Source organism: Typopeltis vanoorti, chromosome 5, assembly GCF_054136105.1.
Source record: "Typopeltis vanoorti isolate ZY-2024b chromosome 5, IOZ_Tvanoo_1.0, whole genome shotgun sequence".
NCBI lineage: Eukaryota > Metazoa > Arthropoda > Arachnida > Uropygi > Thelyphonidae > Typopeltis > Typopeltis vanoorti.
Genome location: NC_143553.1, coordinates 38,559,079 through 38,585,941, shown reverse-complemented (window position 1 = coordinate 38,585,941; position 26,863 = coordinate 38,559,079).

Genomic DNA, 26,863 nt, shown 5'->3' with positions numbered 1-26,863 from the left:
ACTGATGTTATTTCAGCCGCTTTGATGGGCGCATCAACCCTGCTTGGATGTGCACAGGGAAGGGGGTCAATGTTCCAACAGGAGTAATCCTGGGGGCACTGTTGTCTTGGTAAAGTTGACTGTAGTACCCCCCCCCCCCCAGAAGGCATTCATGATGTTAGGTGTTATGGTGTGGTCACACCCACTTTCATTGATGGTAGCAATGGTTCGCTCCTGCCGGAAGTTGACGTAACACCTGTTGTAAAAAGTGGCCAATTACTTGTCTTCTGAGCTGAGGTGGAGATGGATGTTAGTGTTCTTTTCTTCCACCTGCTTCTGTCTTTCCAATTCAATGTTGAGATTAATGTCACAGATGGCGTTGTGACATAGATAGCCTTGGCGTTGGCTGGCCACGAATCAGCTCCTCTCCTTGTAAAGATCACGGAGCCGAGCTCTTCTGAGGAAGGCACATTCCTGGCCCCATTTTTTCATGTTTTCTTTGATGTTAGTCTTCAGTCGTGCCCAGGCGTCCCAGTCAGTGGTACTCCAGGTGCAGCACAGTTGGTTAAGCTTGGCCGAGAACAGGGACAGGAAGTCTGGTAGTAACTTCCAGGGGCCTGGACCAATATCTACAGCTTCTAAGGGATGATACCTGAGCATGACTAATTTGTGATCCGAGATGGAATAGTTGATTGGAACGTGCCTTATTGTCTCTGCTCTGGAGACAAGGGAAGGTGACAAATAGAGGCGGTCGATCCGTGTGCCGATGCCTTGGCCTGTCCAAGTATAATTCCAACAGTAGGGGTTGTGAGCCCTCCAGATATCTGTCAACTGGAGATTCCTAAGGTGAATTTCCATGTCCCTGTAGCCAGCTGTACCTGTGTTGGGATTATCCCCTACTTTTTCATAGGCCAGGTACGCCACATAGTTAAAGTCCTGAATTAAGATGACCTGATGGGCGCCGTACATGTATGGAGCGACTGGAAGAATGCTGGTCTTAATGTTGCATATGTTGGGGCGTAGATGTTAATGAATCTAGTGACACAGCCCCAGTACTTCCAGTCGACAGCAAGGACTCTCCCTTCTGTATCCCTCTGGATGTACCCCCACTTGTTAAATGAGTACGTCGTCTCCTGCTTCGATGTACTCCATAGGGAAGCGGCTGATTCTTAACTGGCGCACTTGGGACCCAATCATGGTGGGGGTTACCTGCTTCTCTTGAACTTGGAAGCCCTCTAAAAGTTTGTCTCTCGTCGTCACGTTCTTCTCGACGAACAGAAATCGTCCTCCTCCGTAGGTGGTGAAGGAGATGTTCTGAGCTCCTACTAGCTCCTTAAGGTCTTTGGTCAGGACTCTGGGGTCCCCTAACCCTGGAGTCTCCACTCCTAAGGTCCAGGTCCTGGGGGGGGGATCACTCGACTGATTCTTGGTCTCTGCGTCTGGAAAAAAATAAAAAATAATTAGAGTCCGAAGACTCTAGAATAATCCCGTAGTGCGTTTAACACGCACTACCAGCAGGTTAGTGAAGTTAGTATAAGAAAAACAAAGTTAATACAACAATATTAGTGACTGAAAACAAAAAAACGGCAACCACTTGTAGAACAGGAAAGTCCTGATACGCCGCACGACAAAGCAAACTTGTAAGCAGCCACCGAGAAGTAATACTGATGACTCTAGTATAGGGAAGGAGAAAAAAGCCACGAGCTGGCGCCGTAACGTCTTTTAAAACGCGCGCCCTATGTTTCTTGGCTACGTCTTTGATTTCTCCAGGCGCATCATTCCTATGAACACCTAGCGCCAATCTCACCCCTAGCATTCTATTCGGAGGACATCCACGTGCGTTCTACTAGGTGCATGTGTATGACTTCAGGCCAATGCCCTATAATCGGATTGTCCTTTGCCTTCAACATTGTAATAGCACTTACATAGATTACACATAATTTAAATTTTACAGAACACTTATTTAATTTCAATATGCTGCATTAGATAAAACTTTCTTAAATATTAACGGAACTGATAATTTACAATTGATTATTTTTCCCTTGATATATTGATACTGGCTCCGTAATTGATAAATCATGTTAAATCTGAATGAAGATAAGGGTTTTGACTTTTCTTTTCATTCAGAGTTTAACACTGTAGGTCTAGTGCCCATCTAATTTATCTGTTGATTTTTATCTTTCATAACATTTAGGAATGACAAAGGCTGGTGATCGGATCTTATTTGAATGTGTTGTCCCAACAACAAATATCTAAGTTTTCTCAATGGAAATATTATCTCTAGTGCCTTTTTATACAAGGGCGAGTAGTTTAGTTCTGGACCTGATAGTTTCCTACTTACGAAAGCTACTGGCTTAAAATCTTCTTTCTGTTTCTAATACAGCATCTATGCAGTCATTGGAAGCATTAACAAAAAGAAGAAAAGTTTCACCAAAGTTAGGGTAAATAAGAACTGAAGCTCTAGTTAATGCTAGTTTTAAGTTGTCAATTGCTTCTTGTTCAGCTTTACCCCAACTCAGTCTAACACATTTTTTTGTTGAGACCCCATACACTATGGTCTCAACAGCTGTGAACAATTAGGAATAAATTTTATATAGAAATTTAATGTGCTGGCGAATCTACTAACTTGCTTCACTAGTTTTGGAGGTTTGGTTGATGATATACCTTCTATATTTGACTGAGTTGCCATAATTCCTCCCTCCTTTTTTTTTTTTTTTCAAACTGATCTTATGATCTAAATACTTAATTCTTTTAAGAAAAATCGGCATTTAGAGGCACTTTAAAGATAGATCAGCTTCATGTAATTTCTTTAAAATATTTTACAATAGCTATCTAGATTCTTTGAATAAATGAGAAGACAGAATTTATTAAAGACTGGAATGACATGACAGAATTTCTCGCACCTTGTGGTAACCTGCATAGTTGGTATTTCTGCCATCTAGTAGTAAACGCAAAGTATTTTCTGTTTTCTTTTTTCAAAGGGATCTGAAAGTAGCTAGAATTTAAATCTAATTTTGTTTAGTACTGTGCTTCTTCCAGACAGATCAATAATTCCCTAATCTTACAAAGTGGGAAATCAATAGGTTTTGTAACCTTATTGATGGCTCTCAAATCTGAAACAAATATTAGGCTTACATTTGGTTTTTCAATTAGGATGAATGGGTATTCCATTGAGAATTTGACTTCTCAGTTATTTCTGCCTTTTCATATTCCTGAAAACGCTCCATGTAGTTCAGTGGAGTCTGATATTGCCTAATATAAATAGGAGATTGAGTACAAATTTGTACTGAATGTTCTACTGTATTAGTGAAAAACATTGACACAATATTCTCTGAGATTCCATTGAACTATATGGAGCATTTTCAGAAACTACTGCAGGAATAATTTAGAAATCAAATTCTCAATGGAATAGCCCATTCATCTTAATTGAGAAACCAAATGTAAGCCTAAAATTCGTTTTAGATTTGAGAGCCATATAAGGTTACAAAACCTATTGATTTCCCACTTTGTAAGATTGGGGAATTATTGATCTGTCTTGAAAAAGCACAGTACTTCACAAAAATAAATTTAAATTCTAGCTACTTTCAGATCCCTTTGAATAAAGAAGACAGAAGGAAGAGGGAAGACATAAGTTAATATGAGGGTAATTACCAGATTAATGTGGATGAGATATTTCATAGAATATATGGAGACGTGGAGAACGAGAGACCATCCCTGGAAGCTATATAAGGTGGGTGTGAAGGGGATGAGAAGTAGATTTTTTGCATGGAGAGAGGTGGACAGTTGGAATGCTTTGCCTGTGAGAGTGGGACCTCCCATGATGAGTCTTGACTCCATGGAGATCTGTTAATATCAATAATAAAGAGAAACAAATTGGCACAGTCCTTTTGCAGAGAATATTAACATAATTGGCACAACTGACAGATTTTTGACATAACTGGCTCAACTGATATGATAATTAACATAAATGATGCATTCGACTGACAGGATTGGTTATGACTTAACTTTATTTTAGACTCTAGAAAGTGTATTAGTGACACTTAAAAAAACTATTGGTGATTGCTCTAATTTTACTTTGTCACTTGGTCTTGTCAAAACCATATTCTACTCCACACGAGGATACTGTACTATCAAAAAATTACATGTGAAAGCATGATTCTCAGAAAATCAATTTGAAATATTGTGCATTTGGATTAGAAGATTCTGGAAGAACTATTAATGGGTGACAGACTTTCAAAAGAAAAACAAAGGAGGTTGACATGAAAGTGTATTTGCTTATCAGCTGAAATTTCTGATTCACATATACCTAATCGGAAAACTCAAAATTGAAATGTTATTTGGAATTAGTTTCTATTTTATTAAATAAACTATAAGAAATGAATGAAATGTGCACCTGTAGCAAATAAGATTTCACAAGGCACATTTTCAATAATTTTTGTAAAACTGTCAAAAGATTATCTCAATAATCATAAGGAGCTAATGCTACATCAAACTCTTTGAGTCTGAGCTGCCTTTAGCTTTACCTATGTCTAATGAGTAATTTAACATTCCTGCTTTTGCCAATATCATAGTAGAATCGGAATTATTTTTGAATTTTCCTTTGCTCTCAGATTTCTTACACTGATAATTAAATTTTTCCCTCACACAACCGTCAGCAAAATGACCAGCTTTATTGCATTTAAAACATCTTCAAACATTATTCAAATTAAGTGGATATTGAATCCAATATTATTTCATAGCCAAATACAGAAACTACAAGAGTTTCATTCTGAATATAGAGACTATAAAAGTTTCGGCAGATACAAGCGTACGGCAACCTTTCATGACCAGGCAACTCGTAGTAAAGATGGAGAAAGCTCCGATCATTGTGCTTAGTATTTTCCCATAATGTAAAACACATCTCCTAGGAGATGTATGATGCTATACATTATGGGGGTGGGGAGGTCACTACCCAGACCGGTTTCGACCTTTTTTTGAGGTCTCGTCAGTGGGAGCTAGAGCAAGAATACTTAGGATGAAGTGATGCAGAACTTGTACTTTACAATACGAGTTTTGCTAAAAAAGGTGTCACATTACAAAAGGCACCAAAAATTATTATTATTATTATTACGGGTATCTCCATGGAGTCAGTAGACTCATCGCGGGAGACCCAAACTAGCAAAACAATATCTGTCATATCTCTTCTTGAATTCATTTACAGACAAAGAGCTCACAACTAAGTCTGGCAATGAATTCCACTCATTCACCACCCTCCAGGCAAAAAACCTTGTTCTGACACCTTTGTTAACCACACTCTTCTTTAATTTCCAGAGATGACCTCTTGTTCTTCCATCACTATCACACAGCTGAAACATTTCCCCTGCATCAATCCTATAAAAACCTTTTAGTAAATTTGAATGTTTCTATCATATCCCCTCTTCTTCGCCTATCAACCAATCTCTGCAATCCACAAGCTCTCAATCTATCAATGTAGGGAGCATTTTTTATACCACTCACCAACTTGGTCACTCTTCTCTGAACCCTCTCCACAGCCTCCTCATCTCCAAGGAATCCAGGTGACCAGACCTGAGCACAGTAATCCAAATGTGGAAGTATCAATGCTTTATAAAGGGGAATAATAACCTCTTTATCTCTGGATGTCAGTGTGTTCCTCAACAACCAAGTAATCCTATGTGCAATCTTGGACACCTTAGCAATGTGTCCTCTGAACTTCATCTCCCTATCTACCAATACCCCTAAGTCCCTAGCCTCATCAATCTCTTGGAGTACCTTTCCATCGATGTAGTACACAGCTGGTAATCTTTTAATCCCAAAATGCATGACTTTACACTTTTCCACATTGAACTGACATCCATTTTCTTTTGCCCATTTTACCAGCTTATTTAAATCCTCCTGCAAACTTTCAACATCAGCTTGATTTTTTATTGCACTACACAACTTTGCATCATCAGCAAACAATTGAATATCTCCCTTTAAGCCGTTTCCTATATCATTTATATACAAATTAAACAACATTGGCCCAAGCACAGAGCCCTGAGGCACACCACTGGTCACCTGCCTCATTCTGGACTCGGCTCCTCCATACACCACCTTATGGTATCTCTCCCTGAGCCATTCTCCTATCCATATCACGAATTTAATATCCATTCCCATCTGCTCCAATTTGCGTAACAGTGTTCTATGGGGTATCCTGTCAAAAGCCTTAGCAAAATCCAGAAGTACCACTGTGTAGCCAGTTCCTTTGTCCAACTCAGATGTTATTCTATTATGAATAGTTAATAGATTGCTAAGGCAGGATCTACCTTTAACAAAACCATGTTGGCCTCTATAGAGTATCATATCCTGATCCACCCATTCTTGAATTTTGTCTTTAACCAACTTTTCCAATACTTTTACCACTACTCCTGAGATGGTGATTGGTCTGTAATTCAATACCGCAGTTTTAGAGCCACCCTTATGCAAAGGAACCACTTTGCCTAACTTCCACTCCCTAGGGACCATACCAGAGTTCAAACTTAAATTAAATATCCAGGTAAGAGGGGTTGACAATTCATTTGCACATTCACGCAACACCCGAGCTGATATTCCATATAAGCCTACCGCAGTGTTTGCATTTAAGTTTTGCAATATATTTAATACCTCTGATTCTTTAGCTTCAATTCTCACATTAGGTATTGCTATAGGTATAGAAATATCCTCACTTGGGTGATAGACTTTTGAGAAGTGATCACTCAGTAACTCGACTATTACATCTGATTTTGTCACTTCAATACCATCAGCACCCACTAAGGTTATCCTTCCGAAGTCATTCTTCCTCTTACTTGCCACATAGCGGAAGAACTCTTTGGGATTACCCTTGATCTCTTTGGCTAAGGTCTTCTCATAATCTGATTTAGCTTTTCTTACTATGCTGGTAACCTTCCTAGTTTGAGCCTTGTACTGCTCATGGGTGTCCTGATCGCCCTTCTCCTTGTAAATTCTCTATAACATTTTCTTTTTTTGCAATTCAAGCTTGATACTACTGCTCATCCATCTAATGCCTGCCTTGTTTGACCTCCTGACCATAGGGACACAATCTGATATTGCTTTCCTCAGATACCCGCTGATTTTATCCCAAGCACTGCTAACATCTTTCCCTTGCAATATGTTTTGCCATGGGATGGCTGCAAGCTCACTCCGAAGCTTGTTATAATTGCCTAACCTGTAGTTCCGTACATACCCCTTCTTAATAGAAAAATCCACAGATTTTGCAACCTCCCAAGTCAATACCACATGATCACTTTCACCAACTGGAGGTAACGAGGACACCTTACTTATGCATATAACCTCTGAACCAATAACCAGGTCCAACACAATTACTGAAAAAGAGAGCCAAAAGGCTTCACTTTGGCAATGCAAAATTATTCAAATTAAGTGGACACATCCCATAATGTAAAACACATCTCCTAGGAGATGTGTTTTACATTATGGGAAAATACCAAGGACAGTGATCGGAGCTTGCTCCACCTTTACTATGAGTTGCTCTGTCATTAAAGGTTGGTGTACGCTTGCATCCACCGAAACTTTTATAGTCCCTATATTCGGCATGAAACTCTTGTAGTTTCTGTATTTGGCTATGAAATAATGTCGGATTCAATATCCACTTAATTTGAATAATTTTGCATTGCTGAAGTGAAGCCTTTTGGCTCTCTTTTTTAGTAATTTTTGGTGCCTTTTGTAATGTGACACCTTTTTTAGCAACTCGTATTGTAAAGTACAAGTTCTGCATCACTTCATCCTGAGTATTCTTGGTCTAGCTCCCACTGACGAGACCTCAAAAAAAGGTAGAAACCAGTCTGGGATCTAGCTCCCACTGATGGCACCTCAAAAAAGATCAAAACCGGTTCGGGCCTGGCCTCTGAGAGGCTCTGCTTGGGGATAGGTTTTTGCCTGTCTCTGAGTGGGGCCACTGCTGAGATTATGGCTCTGCTTGGTGATGGGGTGAGTCTGCCACTGGGTAGAACCAATGCTGAGAAGTTCTCAGTGACAGGGTGAGCCTGTCACGGAGTGGAACAATGCTGAGTTGGGCGATCTTTCGGAATTGTCTTATTTTTAGAGCCTGCTTCACCTATACATACAAAGGTCGAATCTGGTCTGGGTAATGACCTCCCCCCATAATGTATAACATCATACATCTCCTAGGAGATGTTTTACATTATGGGTAAAATACCAAGGACAGTGACGGATCTTGCTCCACCTTTTCTACGAGTTGCCCTGTCATGAAAGGTTGGCATACGCTTGTATCTGCCGAAACTTTTATAGTCTCTATATTTGGCATGAAACTCTTGTAGTTTCTGTATTCGGCTATGAAATAATGTTGAATTCAATATCCTTAATTTGAATAATTTTGCATTGCCGAAGTGAAGCCTTTTGGCTCTCTTTTTCAGTAATCTTGAAACATATTTCCTGTGAAATGTTTTTCATTCTTGTCAGGAATATTAGATTTGCAAAAGAAAGGTTATCAGTAGGAGGATTCCTGGATATTGTTAAATCGGATATCATTTTAAATAGAAGTTCCTGTTCTTTCAAAATTGAGCTCTGCTGTCTATTTCTTCTGTAATAAATATTTTCATTTCATCTAATTAACCTATATCATGAGATTTTACCTTGGACTCAGATTTTGGAACATCTAAAGATGTTCCAAAATCTGAGTCCATTAGGAATTAGGAATTATTAGGAATTTCCATACTGTTTTTCTTGGCACATCTTTGAAACTGCTCTTCTCTCCCTTTATCCACAATCACTGTCAGGTGTCATTGTACTGAAAACCGTTTACCTGTTTAGTGTATGTGAAATGAAATATGTCTCTAAGTCTCTCCTCCTTTTCAATAAGCTGAAAACATGTTTCTTTCAAATTATCTCTAAGGCCATGCTTAAATTGATGAAACAATAACCACTCTCTCGCTCTTCAGATGGGATATTAAATTCATGGGCAAGATCCAAAAGCCTGCAGTAATACTTAGAAACAGACTCTGTGTTACTTTGAATGCAATGATGAATATTCCAGATATTAGGCCCAAATTCTTCCACATTTCAAAATTCTGATATCAGAAAACTTTTAAAAGTTGCATAATTGTCATTGTCACTAATACACTTTCTGGAGTCTAAAATAAAGATATCAAACAAAGTTTTAGTCATAACCAGTCATATCAGTCAACTGCACCATTTGTTAATTATCATGTCAGTTGTGCCAGTTGTCAAAAATCCTGTCAGTTTCACAATTATGTTAATACTCTGTGAAAAAAGACTGTGCCAAATTGTGTATATCTTTATTATTATTATTAACATCTCCATTGAATCAAGAGATTCATCAAGGGAGGCCCCACTCTCACATGCACAGCTCATCATACCTTGACGTAAATGCCCCTGTCCTCACTACACTCTCAGGCAAAGCATTCCAATTGCCCACCTCTCTCCATGAAAAAAATCTACTCATCCCCTTGCTCACACCCAACTTCCAATCTCATCCACATTTATTTGGTAATTACTCCCATATCAGGTTACATCTCCCCACTTCCTTCTATCCACTATGCTCTGTAATTTGCATTCTCTCAATCTGTCCTCATATTCCAAATTCCAGAGACCAGAAACCAACTTAATCAGTGTCTCTGAATCATCTCCAACATTTCATCATCCCATTGAAAACTAGGCGATCAAATCTATACACGGTAGTCCATGTGCGGTCTGATCAAAGCTCTGTCCTCTTCTAGGATATCGCTCCCCCATATACAACCTATCACAGAACCAATCTCCAGTCCAACCGTCTGTTCCAATTTAAGTATTAGTTTGTCATGTGGCAATCTATCAAAAGCCTTTGCAAAATCTAAATATACTACTGTATATATATATATATCCCCATTGTCCAATGTATTCATCGCCTTGTAATAAGTAAGCAGATTGCTAAAAAATACATGATCTTCCTTTAGCAAACCCATGCTGTCCATTAAAGACAATACTGCTACTGTCAACCAGTTCTGAATCCTTGTCCTCAGTAGCTTCTCCAACACTTTGACCACAATTCCAGACTAAGCTGACTGGCCTATAATTTAATGCCTTGGTCTTATCACCCCTTTGTGAAGTAGAACAATTTTGCGATCTTTCTGCTCTTTTGGAACATGGGCTAATCTAAGAGACTTGTGTTAAAAATGTAAGTTAAAGCTTAACTCCCTGGAATATCTCTCAAGACATGTGGTGGTATACCATCAAATTTACTCAATTCCTCATATACCCTCTACTCTTAAGTTCTGCATTATGCTGCAATCACAAGGATGGACTACTCTAATAAACTGCTCATTAAACACCTCTACTATATCCTTATCAGTGTTTATCATTCTCCCATTATCACTGACCATCATCATCTCCCCATAATCATTCTTCATTCTCTCTTTTAGCTTCATTTGTAACTACTGCTCATACTGCACTTTTGCAACTTGACCAAGCAAGTCACCTTCCTTGCTTGCTCTTTGTACTCCTCATGTAACTGATTATTGCCACTCACTGTGCTGCCTCCACAATGCTGGTTTCTTTTCAGATTGCATACTTCACCTCTTTGGCATCCATTTTAAACCTACCTTATTTAATCTCCTGATCTTTGGAATACACTGTCAATGCCTCTGCAGATACTTCATGAGTACAGACCAAGCAGCATCGATTTCCTTCCCATCCAGTTCCTCATTCCATGATGCTGCTGCAAGCTGCATCTTGAGTTTGTCATAATCGCTCACCTTATAGTTCCACAAATAACCCTATCATATAAAAGTCCTGATATGGCTGGCCATCACCCAAGTGATCACTTCACGATTATTGCCAACTGGAGGAAGATGTGACACTTCAATTACAACAATATCTTCTGATGAGATAACATACTGCTTAAGGTTAGTTGTCCCATAGAAACTCAAGAATTTTATTCTGGTTCCTGATGCTGTCTCTTCATTTTAGGCTATATTACCATAATTGAAATTGCCCATAATGATCACCCTTTTGTTATTAGCCAGACCAATTTGCCTAAACATTTCATCCTGTCCACCTCCACTTCACATTATAGCACATCAAAACCACTGTCAGTATTTGCTCCTTGCATCTCCACCCTAGAGGGGCACAACTTTTCCTCCCTTTTTGCCTGTCTGTCTTCAAAAAAGACTACTTACCCCACCCACCTCTATTCCTGTCAGAATCTCATCCTTGTTCAATCATGTCCCACTTATACCAACAATTTTTGGACAAATGAACTCTATCAATTGCTACATTTGCATTCCCCTTGTTTTGAATACTTCTAGCAGTTGTAAACATACCCACTTGCTCATTTCTATTTGTCCCACTTATACCAATAACACAAATGAACTCTACCAATGCTATATTTGCATTCCCCTTGTTTTGAATACTTCTAGCATTTGTAACATACTCACTTGCTCATTTCTGTTTCTATAATAAATCACACTTACACTTCTTGGATATGACTCCTCGACCCCCCCCCCGACCTAAATTTTAATCCCACATTCTTGACTATCTTAATCCTTTCTTACAGACTCGCACATCTCCTGAAACCATCAGCTACACTTCTCAAGCAGTGTCACACTGTCCTCCTGACCTCTCCCATTTCTCTGTCCACCCTGTGTTCCTTTTCTCTCATTGTCTTCACTCGTGCCACTCACCTCTCAATTCATAAACTTGCCCTACTCTTCTACAATGCCTCTTGTTTCCACATGGCTTACATTAACTTCAGTCATTTTCTCTTGCCACAACACTTTCTTCAACTGACTCACACCAAATCCATTCAAATGTAGCCCATCTTTTGAGATTTTGGGCTACATTATACAGCTCTATCTGCCCCTCAAGTTCATCCTACTACACATTCACAAAATGAACTTCTTTCTCCTCACACAATCCTGCTGCTGGTATACCATTCATAATCTTTACTTGCCTTCTCAAATCATTATCACACCTGGGCAACATACTGACTACCTTACCTATGACACTTATCTTTCACTCTCCTTAACAGCCTCAAGACATCCCTCTTTACATTCTTGTTACCAGTCAAATCATTCGTGCCAACTACCACTTTTGCCCGCATACTCCTTTTATCCATTGCTTTATCACATTCCTATGCAAATCTGTAATTCTCCTCAGTCAATTCCTCATACATTTGATCTCTTGCTTCATCTTTACCAACTTCACTTTCATCTCTTCAATTACTTTTTCAGTTTATGCAAATTGCATTTTCACTACCTTGTACATCTGCTGTCTTACCACTGCTGCCATCTACGCACGATGTCTTACCAATTAACATTGCTAACTTACTGCCACTTTTGCTCGCTGTCTTACCTCTACCGTTCAAGCATTCAGCCATGTTAACTCTACTTACTCCCATAGCTACTATATCCATGATCTTTTGCTCGCTACTGCTCATATTCCATGATCTCTAATAATCTATATATATGCTTCATTTCTTATACATCCAAGCTCTCATCTCTCTTATTAATCCTCTCCACATAAATATCTTCAATCTCTCCCCATGCATCTCGCCATTTATGAAAATCCATACCATGACACCTTTTTTTTTTTTTTTTTACAGTAATAAGCAAAAAGATCTTACCAGTTTTTGTCTTTTTTTGTTTCAATCACATTTATTATGTTGATCTGGTATTTATCCAATTCCTCAGCTAGCTCCATTTCTTTGCCATACAGGCTTTTTATGATGTTGATAGTACTGATCTTGAACTCTGGTGATGTTGAGTTGGAGTAAGTTTTAGGATTTGTTCCAGTAACTGACTTTTTGCTGTTTTCCCTGGCAGAAACAACGGGGGGGGGGGGGGTAACTGGGCAACGCCCCAGCCGACATGACATTCTGTCATGTACCATCATTTGAAATTTTGGTATTTTTCATGTCATACTATCATATCCTGTACACCCCTTGAGGCGAACAACTTTTAACTCTGTTCCCTTTAGAGTCCAAGAAATAAATATTCGAGACTGTTGATTTCTAATAAAATCCAAAGATTTGGAAGTGGGGATTTTCCCCCTGGACATGGCTGGCTCTTTCAATCTTCTCCTTTATTATTATTATTAATTCTAGCATTGGTAATCTTTTAGGAGCAATATATATACAAAGTTTTCTAGATCAACTTTCCCTATCTCCCAAAGAACAGAGAGGAGAGGATATTCTAAGCCTAGTTTTAAACAATGTATTCCAACTTCTAGTCAGTCCATTCTACAAAACGCTTTACTTTAAGGTATATCATGCATGTTTGCCGACCAAAATGTGGGTTGCAGTGAAAGGCATACTGTTGGATTGGCTTGCAACCTGTCATTAGTAAAGAAAGAGATATACAGTACTTTACAACATGATGATTTATTGTAAAAAAATAACTCAGGAAATCTGAAGTATTGTTAAACAATGAATGCCACTGATTCCAATAATAAACGAAAAAAATGAGAAGAAGCTAAGTAGAGTACAGATAATCATAATTATAACTATTTATACTATTTGGTGGAGTGATAGTAGTAGCAGTTTTAATAGTTCTCATCTATAAAAAAGGGAATAAAGCTGAATGTAAGAATTACAGAGGAATTTCTCTACCAAGATTCATGCAAGGAACTGGAAAAGAGGTTGACAAAGATTGTTGAAGCAAAACTTGGAGAAGGACAAGCAGGGTTCAGGCCAAATAGAGGTTGTCAAGATCAGATTTTTACTTTACGACAAATAGTTAAGAAATCATAGGAATATGAAAAGAATCTGTACTTAAGTTTTGTAGATCTGAAATGGCACATGACAAGGTCTGGAAATGGCACATGACAAGATCTGGAAATGGCACATCATCCAATTTACCCAGAGAAAACCTTTTCAAAACATGAACATTGTACAGAGCACTACATGGTCTTTAGCTGAGTTAGCTTCGCATTAGGATCCTCCTCACCCAATTTACATATTTGCAGGGGTGAATTCTCCATGCTTGCTGTGCAAGCTCATTTGCTCATTTTCTCCAGTAATGAGCGCAAGCTCATTACTTGAGAAAGAAGTAATATTTATTTGTTAATAAATGCATGCATTCCATTTAGGCTTTTATTTTTGTAGACAGAAGATGTCTTAATCTTGCGTGGCAATAATTGAGCTTTGCATTGTATACTGAAGGGCGATGCTTGCTCGTCTAGTCAAAGCTACTTTGGCTTACTTGGTTGTGGGAGCTTCCAGGTACTCGCTGCACCACTGTGATTTCATGCGCGCATAGCCATTTCCGCTCCCTTCACGTCATCTTAAACACAGGCCATACGCAGTCAAAGTAGCTCTAGACAGCCTTTACAAGTGTGCATGTTTCTTGTAGAAAGGATTATACTTTGGCAACACGCCTATTAAATTATTTAATGAATTTAAAACGTATACCAGAATATTAATTAAAATTTAATAAATACTTCCTATATTTCGGTAATGTCACATTGCCATCTTCATGGGAACATATAAATATGGCATGTAGTGCAAGCAGGCACTACAAAAAGCAAATGAGGCAGAAGATAAGAAACTACTATTGTTCCTAAAGTCCTAATGGTGCCCTCTAGCAGGCTATGTTGGTCTTGGCGGTTGGGCTGATGTTCTTACGATGTAAATCTCCCAAATTTGGGGCAGTCTCCTGCACCCAAATTTGTTGAGGTTTGGAACGTTTTTTAGAGCTGAGGCTGATTCTATGAATAATCTTCCGTATTTGAACTTGCTGCAGTGTATTACTTTGGCTTTCTTCCAACGTATCCTGTGGCAGGTATCCAGAGCACGGTCTGCTAGCCCAGAGTGGCTATACCGGTGAAACCGAATGTAGTCCTACTGTTCTTAAATCCTGATATTTGCTGTCCTGCCTGTTTTGCCAAAGTAGTACAATTTATAGCTGCAAGAGAACTGGTATACCCCAGGTAGGTCTAGGGAAAGTGGTTGGTCTTTGGTAGAGTGGATAAGGGATTCCAACTTTTTATATCGTCTGTAGCAAGAAGTTAGGTCATATTTTTAAGGATTTTGATTATTTTTTTCTCAGATGTCCCAGATGTAGGGAATGGCAATAGATTAACCTTTATTGTGAAGGGGAGGGGGGTGGTTTACTGGTTTTAATATTTTTTGGGGATTGTAGCCATTGGCTAAGAAAGTATTAAGGATGTGGTTTAGTTCAGTGGTTAGGGCACTGTCATCTGAACAGATTAATTTTGCCCTGTTATATAGTGTTTTAATAACCCCATATTGTTGTGAGAGGGGATCATGGGATTGCTGGTGAATGTATCTGCCTGTATGGGTAGGTTTTCTATAAACAGAGAAAACCAGGGATCCATCAGGTTGGAGAGTGATTAGTGTCTAGGAAAGGGAGGCTGTTGTTTTCCTGTTTTTCCAGGATGAACAGGATTTTGGGGTTTTGGTTATTTAAGTGTGTTAAGGAGTGCAGTGTATCTGAGCCATGTAGCCAAATAGCGAACACATCATCCACATAACGAAGCCAAACAGTGGGTTTTTTTTTTTTTTTTTTTTTAAGACTTTCTCTTCAAAAGTCTCCATAAAGAAGTTGGCCAAGGGTGGGGAAAGCGGTGAATCCATGGCTGTCCCCGCTGTCTGTTTATAGAATTTTCCTTGCCAAACAAATTAGCCTGAGTTCATTGTGAACTGAAATAGGGCTGAGATATCGGGAGGAAATTTGGCTTGTATGAGCTCTAAAGTTTCCTTGAGTGGAGCATTTGTGAATAGGGAGGAGACATCAAAACTGACCATTATGTCAATGTGTTGGATTGACAGGTTTTCTATACTGGCTTTGAAGTGGGCTGAATTTTTTATGTGTAATGGTGTATTGCCAATATAGTGTGTGAGCACTTTGGCTAATTTATATGTGGGAGGGAATCAATGCCATCCAATGAAATGGCACATTTATTTTATTTATTTTTGGAAGTCCATATAATCGGGGGGGGGGGGGGTCTAGAGTTATAAGGTTTTAGTTTGTTGGTCACTTCCACAGGCCAAAAAGTGACCTTCTTAAGGAATCTATGGAGTGTTCTATTTTGAGAGTTGGTAGGATTATATTCAATAGGGAGGTAGGTAGCCCTATCTAATAATAAAGCATTAAGCTTACCTGTGTATTCCTTTTGGTTGAAATCACAGTGGCTTTTCCATTATCATCTTTTGTGATTACTATTTTCTTGTTTTTCTTCATTACTAGTAGAGCTCTATATTCATCTTTGGATATGTTGGTTTTTGGTGGTCTTGCTTTTGTGAGAACACCGGCTACAACTAGTCTGACATTGTTGGCGATATGGTTTGGAAAGTTGCAGATACCACGTTCTGTTTGGATCATTATTTCCTCGGCAGGTATTCTTTTAGGAGCTAAGGCGAAATTGTGGCCACGTGCAAGAGCACTGAGTGCTTCAGGCTTCAAAACAACGGAAGAGAGGTTGACTACAGTGTTGAGTGGTTGCTGTAGTACGGAGGTAGAGTTCTTTTTCAAATTATCAAATTTCTTGATGTGCCGACTACGTATCTTATGAAATTCTTTTGTTGCTGAAGCGCACGAGATGTCATAGAGAATCGTCCAAAGGTTGTGGTTCAGCATATGTGAAAGCTTCTCCTCTAGCACCCGTAAAGCTTTGTTTTCATCAGATAGGATAACGTGTGTGGTTGTAATTTGTTCTCGTAGTAGGGTGAAGCTAGCTCGATTATAAATCCGGAGCCTTCTGTGAAGAGAAACAGTGCTTAAATTAAACACAATTTGGGATTACCTCATTATCCCGGCAGCTTTTTAGGAAGGTCAGAAGATTTAGTTGTCTTGATAGCTTCAACTTCAGTTTGCCGTAATGGTGGGACTTGCGTGCGATGGAATCTCAATGGATGATAGTAATTCTTGTCGAAAGGTTTATAAGTTGGCAACACATGACTATTAAATTATTTAAGGCATTTTCAATGTATACTGGAATATACTGGAATATCATTTGGATAGATTGGAGTTCTGGGCTAAGGAGAATGGATGTCAATTTAATGTGGCAAAATGTAAGGTTATGCATTTTGGGGAGAAAAGATTAGCAGCAGTATACCACATTGTTGGAACTGTACTCCAGGAGATTGATGAGGCCAGGTACTTGGGAGTGTTGGTGGATAGAGAAATGAAGTTTAGGGGCCACGTTGCAAAAGTGACTAAATCAGCTCATCAACTCACTTGGTTGTTGAAAAATACTTTGACGAGCAGAGACATGCAAGTTATTGCTCCTCTGTACCGAGCCTTGATAAGACCTCATCTCAACTACAGTGCCCAGATTTGGTCACCTAGGTTCCTTCTTGATGGGGAGGAGGTGGAGAGGATCCAGAGGTGAGTGACTAAGATGATAGCAGGTCTATGGAATGAACCATATGAGAACAGGTTGAAGATTTGTGGGTTGCAGAAATTAGTTGATAGGCAGAAAAGGGGAGATATGATTGAGACATTCAAATTGCTAAAGAGTTTCTATAGCATTAATTCAGAGGATATTTTTGAGATCAGGACTGGTGGGAGAACTAGGGGACATCTACGGAAGCTGGGCAAGAGTGTTAGAGCAGGGTTCTTTACTTTTAGAGTGGTAAATGAGTGGAATAAGCTGCCAGAGTCTGTTGTGGTGCTATGACAGTGAGTGAGTTCAAGGCAAGGTATGATAGATACTGTGAGAATGTCGTATAGTTGTGTGGACATGATGTTTAGGGCCTCCCTCGAAGGACTACTGGAGTCGCCCATAATAATAATAATTAATTAAAACGCATTGCCATCTTCATGGGAACATACAAATATGGCACATGCACTACAAAAAGCAGAAGATAAGAAATTACGATTGTTCCTAAAGTCCTAATAGTGCCCTCTAGTGGGCTATGTTGGGTTGTCTTGGCTGTTGAGTTGATGTTCTCATGATGTAAATCTCCCAAATTTGGGGCAGTTTCATGCACCCAAATTTGTTCAGGTTTGGAACGTTTTTTAGAGCTGAGGCTGATTCTATGAATAATCTTTCGTACTTGAACTTGCTGCAGTGTATTACTTTGGCTTTCTTCCAACGTATGCTGTGGCGGGTATCCAGAGCATGGTCTGCAAGCCCAGGGTGGCTACTGGTGAAACCGGATGTAGTCTTCGTGTTCTGAAATCCTGATATTCCCTGTCCTGCCAAAGTAGGACAATTTACAGCTGCAAGGGACCTGGTAAACACCCAGGTAGGTCTGGGGGAAGTGGTTGGTCTTTGGTAGAGTGGATAAGGGATGCCAACTTTTTATGTCTGTAACAAGAAGTCAGGTCATATTTTTTAAGGGTTTTGGTTATTTTATCCGAGGTGCCCCCGAATGTAGGGAAAGGTGATAGATTTAGTGTAATCTTTATTGTGAAGGGGGGGGGGGAGTGTGGTTTACTGGTTTTAATAATTTTTGGATTTTTTGGGGTTGTAGCCATTGGTTAAGAAAGCATTAAAGATGTGGTTTAATTCAGTGGTTAGGGCACTGTCATCTGAACAGATTGATTTTGCCTTGTTATAGTGTTTTAATAACCCCATAATAACTCCCTAATACGAAAACAAATTACCGCCACGCACAATCTCTTAGCTGACGAAAAAAAGCTTTACGGGTGCTAGAGGAGATGCTTTCAAATACGCTGAACCACAGCCTTTGGACGATTCTCTATGACGTCTGGTGCACTTCGGCAACAAAAAAATTTGATAAGATACATAGTCAGCACATCAAGAAATTTGATAATCTGAAAAAGAACTCTACCTCCATACGACAGCAACCACTCAACACTGTAGTCAACCTCTCTTCCATTGTTTTGAAGCCTGAAACACTCGCCGCTCTTGCACATGGCTACAATTTCGCCTTATCTCCTAAAAGAATACCTGCCGAGGAAATAATGATCCAAATAGAATGTGGTATCCACAACTGTATATCACCAACAATGTCAGACTGGTTGTAGCTGGTGTTCTCACCAAAGCCAGACCACCAAAAACCAACATATCCAAAGATGAATATAAAGCTCTACTAGAAATGAAGAAAAACAAGAAAATAGTAATCACCAAAGCAGATAAGGGAAACGCCACTGTGGTTCTCAACCAAAAGGAATACACAGGTAAGCTTAATACTTTATTATTAGATCAGGCTACCTACCTCCCTAATGAATATAATCCTACCAACTCTCAAATTAGAACACTCCGTGGGCTCCTTAAGAAAGTCACTTCTTAGGCTGTGGAAGTTACTAACAAACTAAACCCTTATAACTCTAGACCCCCCCCCCCCCCAATTATATGGACTTCCAAAAATACACAAATATGCCATTTCATCCCATAGTGAATGGCATTGATTCCCCCACATATAAATTAGCCAAACATTTAGCCAAAGTGCTCACACACTATACTGGCAACACATCATCACATATAAAAAACTCAGCCCACTTTCAAAGCCAGTATAGAAAACCCTCTCACTCCAACACACTGATATAATGGTCAGTTTTGATGTCTTCTCCCTATTCACAAATGTCCCACTCAAGGGAACCTTAGAGCTCATACAAGCCAAATTTCCTCCTGATATCTCAGCCCTATTTCAGTTCACAATGAACTCAGGCCATTTCGTTTGGCAAGGAAAATTCTACAAACTGATAGAGGGGACAGCCATGGGTTCACCACTATCCCAACCCTTAGCCAGCTTCTTTATGGAGACTTTTGAAGAGAAAACCTTAAACTCTGCCCCACAAAAACCCACTATATGGCTACGGCTCAGATGCACTCCACTCCTTAACACACTTAGACCACCAACACTCCAGAATCCTGTTCACCCTGGAAAAAGAGGAAAACAACAGCCTCCCTTTCCTAGAAACTCTAATCACTCGCCAACCTGATGGTCCTTGGTTTTCTCTGTTTATCGAATACCCATTGATACAGGCAGATACATTCACCAGCAATTTCCCCCCCCCCCCCACCTCACAACAATATGGGGTTATTAAAACACAATATAACAGGGCAAAATTAAGCTGTTCAGATGACAGTGCTCTAACCACTGAACTAAACCACATCCTTAATACTTTCTTAGCCAATGGCTACAACAGCCCAAAAATATTAAAACTACACACCCCCTCTTCACAATAAAGATTACACTAAATCTATCACCATTCTCACACCCGTGGCACCTCAAAAAAAATATGACTGACTTCTTGTTACAGACCATATAAAAAGTTGGCATCCCTTATCCGCTCTACCATAGACCAATCACTTCCCCTAGACCAGTGATGGCGAACCTTTTTACCCAAGTGTGTCAAACAGCTTTTTTTTTTTTTTTAAATATTGAAGTTGTTGATGTGCCTCTTGCATACATGCATTATAAATTTAACTACTTAATCGTAGATGGTGACTTATACATATCATATTAGGCTATTTATTTAAAGGACATTGATATACAATCTATGAATTCATGTATAGAGGCTTAAGTTCTGTGAGGACATCATGTTGGAAGCTTAATGGATTTTTTACAACACTCAAAAAGAATTAAAATAGAATTTAATACTTCCTATATTTTGTCCTAGTCACTAGGACATCTACGGGGATTACAAAAACAATTAGTGTAACATGCACACACAAATCTTACAATACTAAGCCCAACCACGTGGGTGACACTAAAGTCCTATCTAGGTGGAGCACCCTCTATGAGCAGTAGTAGGTGGCCTGGAATGTAAGGTGGGACCTCTGGTGATGAGTGTTTCCCAAATCTTCGGAAGCTTAATGCAACCGTATTTATTAAGATTTGGTTGGTTTCTGAGCGCTGCTGCTGCTTCTAAGAAAAGTCTCTCTTTCTTGAATTTGCTGTGGTGGAGCATGGTGGTTTTCTTCCATGATACTCTGTGGGTAGTGTCCAAAACATGGTCAGCCAAGACTGAATGGCCATAGTTGTGTTTACAGATGTAAGACTTGTGTTCCTCCAGACGGATGGATGCTGATCTGCCTGTCTGTCCAAAGTACGCCAGCTTACAGGAACAGGGTACTTTGTAAACTCCAGGCAGAGAGAGAGAGAGGAGGGAGCTGATCTTTCGTAGAACGGATAAGGGTAGCAAGTTTGCGGTAGGGCTTATATGCTGTGTGTAGGTTGTACTTTTTTAGTATCTTGGCTATTTTTTCGGATGTGCCATGGATGTAGGGTATGGTGATGGCATTTTTAAAATCATGTTGACGAGAAGGACGGAGAATGGGGGAGGAACTGATTATTTTTTTGATACTGTGTTCGCTGTAGCCATTGGAGAGGAAAGTGCTGTGTATGTGGTTCAGCTCAGTAGTAAGGGCGGTTCCACTGGAACAAAGATTGTGGGCTCTCTTGGTAAGAGTTTTAATGATGCCATATTGTTGCGAGGGGTGGTGGTGGTGGTGGGAGAGTTTGTGAATGTATCTGACTGTGTGTGTGTGGGTTTTCTGTATACAGTGAAGGCAAGTGTATCATTAGGCAGGCGTGTAACTAAGGTGTCTAGGAAGGGTAAACAATTGTTCTTTTCCTTTTCCTTTCCTGAACAATTGTTTACCCTTCCTAGACACCTTAGTCACAAGCCTGCCTAATGATACACTTGCCGTCACTGTATACCGAAAACGCACACACACAGTCAGATACATTCACAAACTCTCCCACCACCACCCCTCGCAACAATATGGCATCATTAAAATTCTTACCAAGAGAGCCCACAATCTTTAACCGCCCTTACTACTGAGCTGAACCACATACACAGCACTTTCCTCTCCAATGGCTACAGCAAATACAGTATCAAAAAAATAATCAGTTCCTCCCCCATTCCCCGTCCTTCTTGTCAACAAGATTTTAAAAATGCCATCACCATACTCTACATCCGTGGCACATCCGAAAAAATAGCCAAGATACTAAAAAAGTACAACCTACACACAGCATATAAGCCCTACTGCAAACTTGCTACCCTTATCCGTTCTACGAAAGATCAGCTCCCTCCTCTCTCTCTCTCTGCCTGGAGTTTACAAAGTACCCTGTTCCTGTAAGCTGGCGTGCTTTGGACAGACAGGCAGATCAGCATCCATCCGCCTGGTAGAACACAAGTCTTACATCTGTAAACACAACTATGGCCATTCAGGCTTGGCTGACCATGTTTTGGACACCACCCACAGAGTATCATGGAAGAAAACCACCATGCTCCACCACAGCAAATTCAAGAAAGAGACTTTTCTTAGAAGCAGCAGCAGCTCTCAGAAACCAACCAAATCTTAATAAATACGGTTGCATTAAGCTTCCGAAGATTTGGGAAACACTCATCACCAGAGGTCCCACCTTACATTCCAGGCCACCTACTACTGCCCTTAGAGGGTGCTCCACTTAGATAGGACTTTAGTGTCACCCACATGGTTGGGCTTAGTATTGTAAGATTTGTGGTTGCATGTTACACTAATTGTTTTTGTAATCCCTGTAGATGTCCTAGTGACTAGGACGAAATATAGGAAGTATTAAATTCTATTTTAATTCTTTTTGAGTGTTGTAAAAAATCCATTAAGCCTCCAACATGATGAAATTATTGAAATTAGTTTTTTCATCAGAATACCAATATTTTTCAACATCCAAGGTGTGTCACCTGAAACCCTCAAGTATGTCAGTGCTGACACGCATGTCATAAGTTCGCCACCACTGCCCTAGACTTACCTGGGTTTATATCAGGTCCCTTGCAGCTGTAAATTGTACTACTTTGGCAAAACAGGCAGGACAGCGAATATCAGAATTTCAGAACACAAGGACTACATCTGGTTTCACCAGTATATATCCACTCTGGGCTTGCAGACCATGCTCTAGATAACCGCCACAGGATACGTTGGAAGAAAGCCAAAGTAATACACCGCAGCAAGTTCAAATACGGAAGATTATTCATAGAATCAGCCTCAGCTCTAAAAAATGTTCCAAACCTCAACAAATTTGGGTGCATGAGACTGCCCCAAATTTGGGAGATTTACATCATAAGAACATCAGCCCAACAGCCAAGACAACCCAACATAGCCTGTTAGAGGGCACCATTAGAACTTTAGTAACAATAGTAGTTTCTTATCTTCTGCCTCATTTGCTTTTTGTAGTGCCTGCTTGCACTACATGCCATATTTGTATGTTCCCATGAAGATGGCAATGTGACATTGCCGAAATATAGGAAGTATTTATTAAATTTTCTTTTAATTAATATTTCAGTATACGTTGTAAATTCCTTAAATAATTTAATTGTCATGTGTGTGTGTGTTGCTTGGGAAAATTAAGTTACAACCAACTTTTTATGACGATGTTATTGACCAATTCATAAAGAAGAACCGTATGGTAGAACTTGTATTCAAGTAGATAAATTGAAAAAGATAGACTATCATTTGTAAAATAAATGTTGTATTTGTATGATTAAATGTACATAAATTTCTAAATATATAGTTTTAAATGGTCAGTAATTCATTATTCTGATAATCAGACTTCAATCACACCTCTCATTCCCTGAACGATAACAAGAACAAGCGTGAATTTCAAGACCAGTATTTGCCCCTGCATATTCGGCACGATAACTAAGTACCACATGATATCAACACCAAGTGCTGCTAATACCAGTAATGAGGAAATGTGGCAACACAAGCCAATTTGACAACTGGCAGATAGTTGGGATTGGGAAGGCAGATGCCAGTATTTTGGAAACAGCTGCACTTGCTGGTTGCTCCCTTACTACTTTACAAAGGGTGTACCAGGACTGGATTAACCACGAACAGACATCTAGCAGGACTCACATCAGTCAGCCATATGTGGTTGATCCTTGAAATGAGCAATGAGTGTCACAAGTTGGTATCTCAGCAATGATGTGCAACAGTCGCACAGCTCACCCACCAGTACAACAGTGGGGTAGTTTGACCCATTTTCACATGCATCATACCTTGCTTCCACAGCCGGAGGCCAACAAGGGCGCATGATGACAGCCAGGCATCGCAAAAAACACCTTGCATGGACCAAAGGAACATCGGCAATGGACTCTCGACAGATGGAAGAAGGTCGTCTGGAGTGATGAGTCCTGTTTCCTGCTGCACCATGCTGATGGCCAGGTTCACATTTTGCATGAAGTCCTATCCCCTGGTTACACAGTTGGGGTTCAACAGGCTGGTGGAAGTGGTATTATGGTATGTGGAGCTTTTTCCCTGGCACTACCTAGGTTCATTGTGAGTGCCAAGAATAGTTCACAATACTGAATGATAAATGCTATAGGGGCCTGTTAGCCGACCTCCATCCATATCTGCAGGAGGTCTACCGCCAACCAAAATGCAATCTTTCAACAGGACAACACACTTTGTCATCAGGCTCGTACAACTGAGTGTTTGGAGGAAGACAACAAATTTGCCACACTGCCTTGGCTCCCAAACTCCCTGACTGTAACCCAATTGAACATGTGCGAGACATGCTAGAACAGGGGGTGAGAACTGCTGATTCTTCTCCATGGAATGAGCGTGAACTGATGGAGTTGCTATGCATAACTCGGCACACATGGGCTGAGTTATGCATGGAGGATGTTTGACACACTGGAATCTGTTCCTAGGCATCTGGAAGCCATGATTGCACAGAGAAGTGGATCAATGTGTTATTAAGTGGGTGTTCCTAATGACAAGATAACTCAGTGTATTTAAGTTGTAAGCCAGCAGTTATGATTGGGAGAAATAAAGGAAGATGGTTGGATGTAAAATCAGGGATAAGACAATGTAAACTTTGGAGATATCAAACTTAGCTCTTTGCTTTATGCAGATGATGTACTCCTGAATACATTTAGTACAAGTCTTCAGGATTCTCTAACTCACTGAATAACAATTGTAACAAATTTAGTATGAAAATCAATAATAAAAATACAAAAAAAAAAAAAAATGAAAATAGGCAGAAACATTGAACACATCAACTGCATTCTGAATGGAGAGCCTACGATTCCATGAAAGTCAGATGTTAATAAAATATTTCAGATGTTTAGGCACAGTTTTTTAGTGATGATGGCAAGTTAAATTTGTAAAGACAATAGAGTAAGCAAAACTAGTATGGTGGGTAGCCAGCTGAATAAATTTATATGGAATGCAAGAGAAATTAACTAGAACACGAAACTAGCAGTTTACAAGACAGTGTTCAAACTAATTTTAAGTTATGGATCTGAGAGTTGTGCTAGAAATAAAAATTATTAGAGATTAGAGGTCATGGATATGAGGGTTCTGAGAAAAATTAGAGAGTAAACAGATAGCATCAATTGTAGAATTATATTAAAAAGGAACTTGACATTGTCGGCATTCAAGAATGTGTAAGCAGAGCTAATCTAAGGTGGTATGTTGTTTAAACAGAATGGGAGAAGAATGGGTAGCAAGACAGGTGTTTGATGCCAAGATGGTAAGAAACAGACCCAGAGGAAAGCCAAGGTCTAGGTGTATTGATTCAATCAGAAGTGCCTTAGAAGCACAAAATGTTAGATATGAGAATGTTGGAGTGCTGACAAGTAATAGACTAATTAGTAAGAAAAGTGTGGGCAGAAGGTTAACAATAACGTAAACTTAATCATGTAGTGCTGTTATTGTAGCCTGAACACCCTTGAGGGTACATATAAGGAAATTGACGATGATACTCTTTGGTAACTCAACAAGAATGGTTGCAAATTACCAGAGATCAGGGAGACTATCATTTTAAGACCTAATAGCTGGATTTCTCTAAATAACTTTGTAGTTTTCCAACCCATAGAGGACGTCATGATTAGCATCAGTGACCAATATTTTATTGAAATTGTCACTCTAAAAGAAGGCACATAGCTTCGAATTTGAAAAGGATTGCATAGCCAAATATGCTATCAATATGTACTTCATTTCTAAAATATTTTAATTTATATAATCTCTCTCTATATTATTATTATTATTATTTAGGCCTCCATGGAGTCAAAAGACTCATCGTGGGAGGTCCTTCCTAAGAACATAAAGTCTGTCAAGACTCATCGAGGGGAGGTCCTTCCCACCACTCCATCAGGCAATGCATTCCACGGTTCCACCACCCTCCACACAAAGAAACCACTCCTTACCTTCTTGCTCACAGTTTCCTTTCGTAACTTCCAGGGATGGCCTCTTGTCATCACTCCTTCCCGCTGTTCAACCAAGCGAAAGAACTCCCCAGTGTCAACCCTGTAACCACCTCTCAACAGTTTAAAAGTCTCAATCATATCACCTCTCTTTCTTCTATCCACCAAACTCTGCAGTCCACATTCCCTCAGACGATCCTCATAACTATGCTTGTACAGTCCTGAAACTATCTTTGTCATCCGTCTTTGTATCCTTTCCACAGTTAATTTATCCCCTTCAAATCCTGGGGACCAAATCTGAGAACAATAATCCAAGTGTGGTCTGATCAGAGACTTATACAACGGAATGATAACCCTCTTATCTCTGCAGGTCAGTGTCCTTCTCATAATTATAATTACAGCAATCCTCTGTGTTACTTTCACCACCTTTGCAATATGTCCCCTAAACTTCAGGTTTCTATCAATCATCAACCCCAGATCTCTTGTCCCCCCTACTTCCTCTAGTATAACTCCTCCCATAGAGTATGCAGCATCCCATCAGTGTTTCCCAAACCTCAAGACCTTACATTTTGCTGCATTAAACTGACACCTCCATTCATTTGCCCATCTATCTAGCTTATTTAAATCCTCTTGCAGGGCTACCACATCTGCACTATTACTAATAATCCTTCCCAGCTTCGCATCATCTGTAAACAACTGAATATTCCCTTGCAATGTCACTGATATAAAGGTTAAACAATATAGGTCCTAGTACTGAGCCCTGTGGGACCCCACTTGCAACCCTCTGCCTCCTTGAAACTGCTCCACCA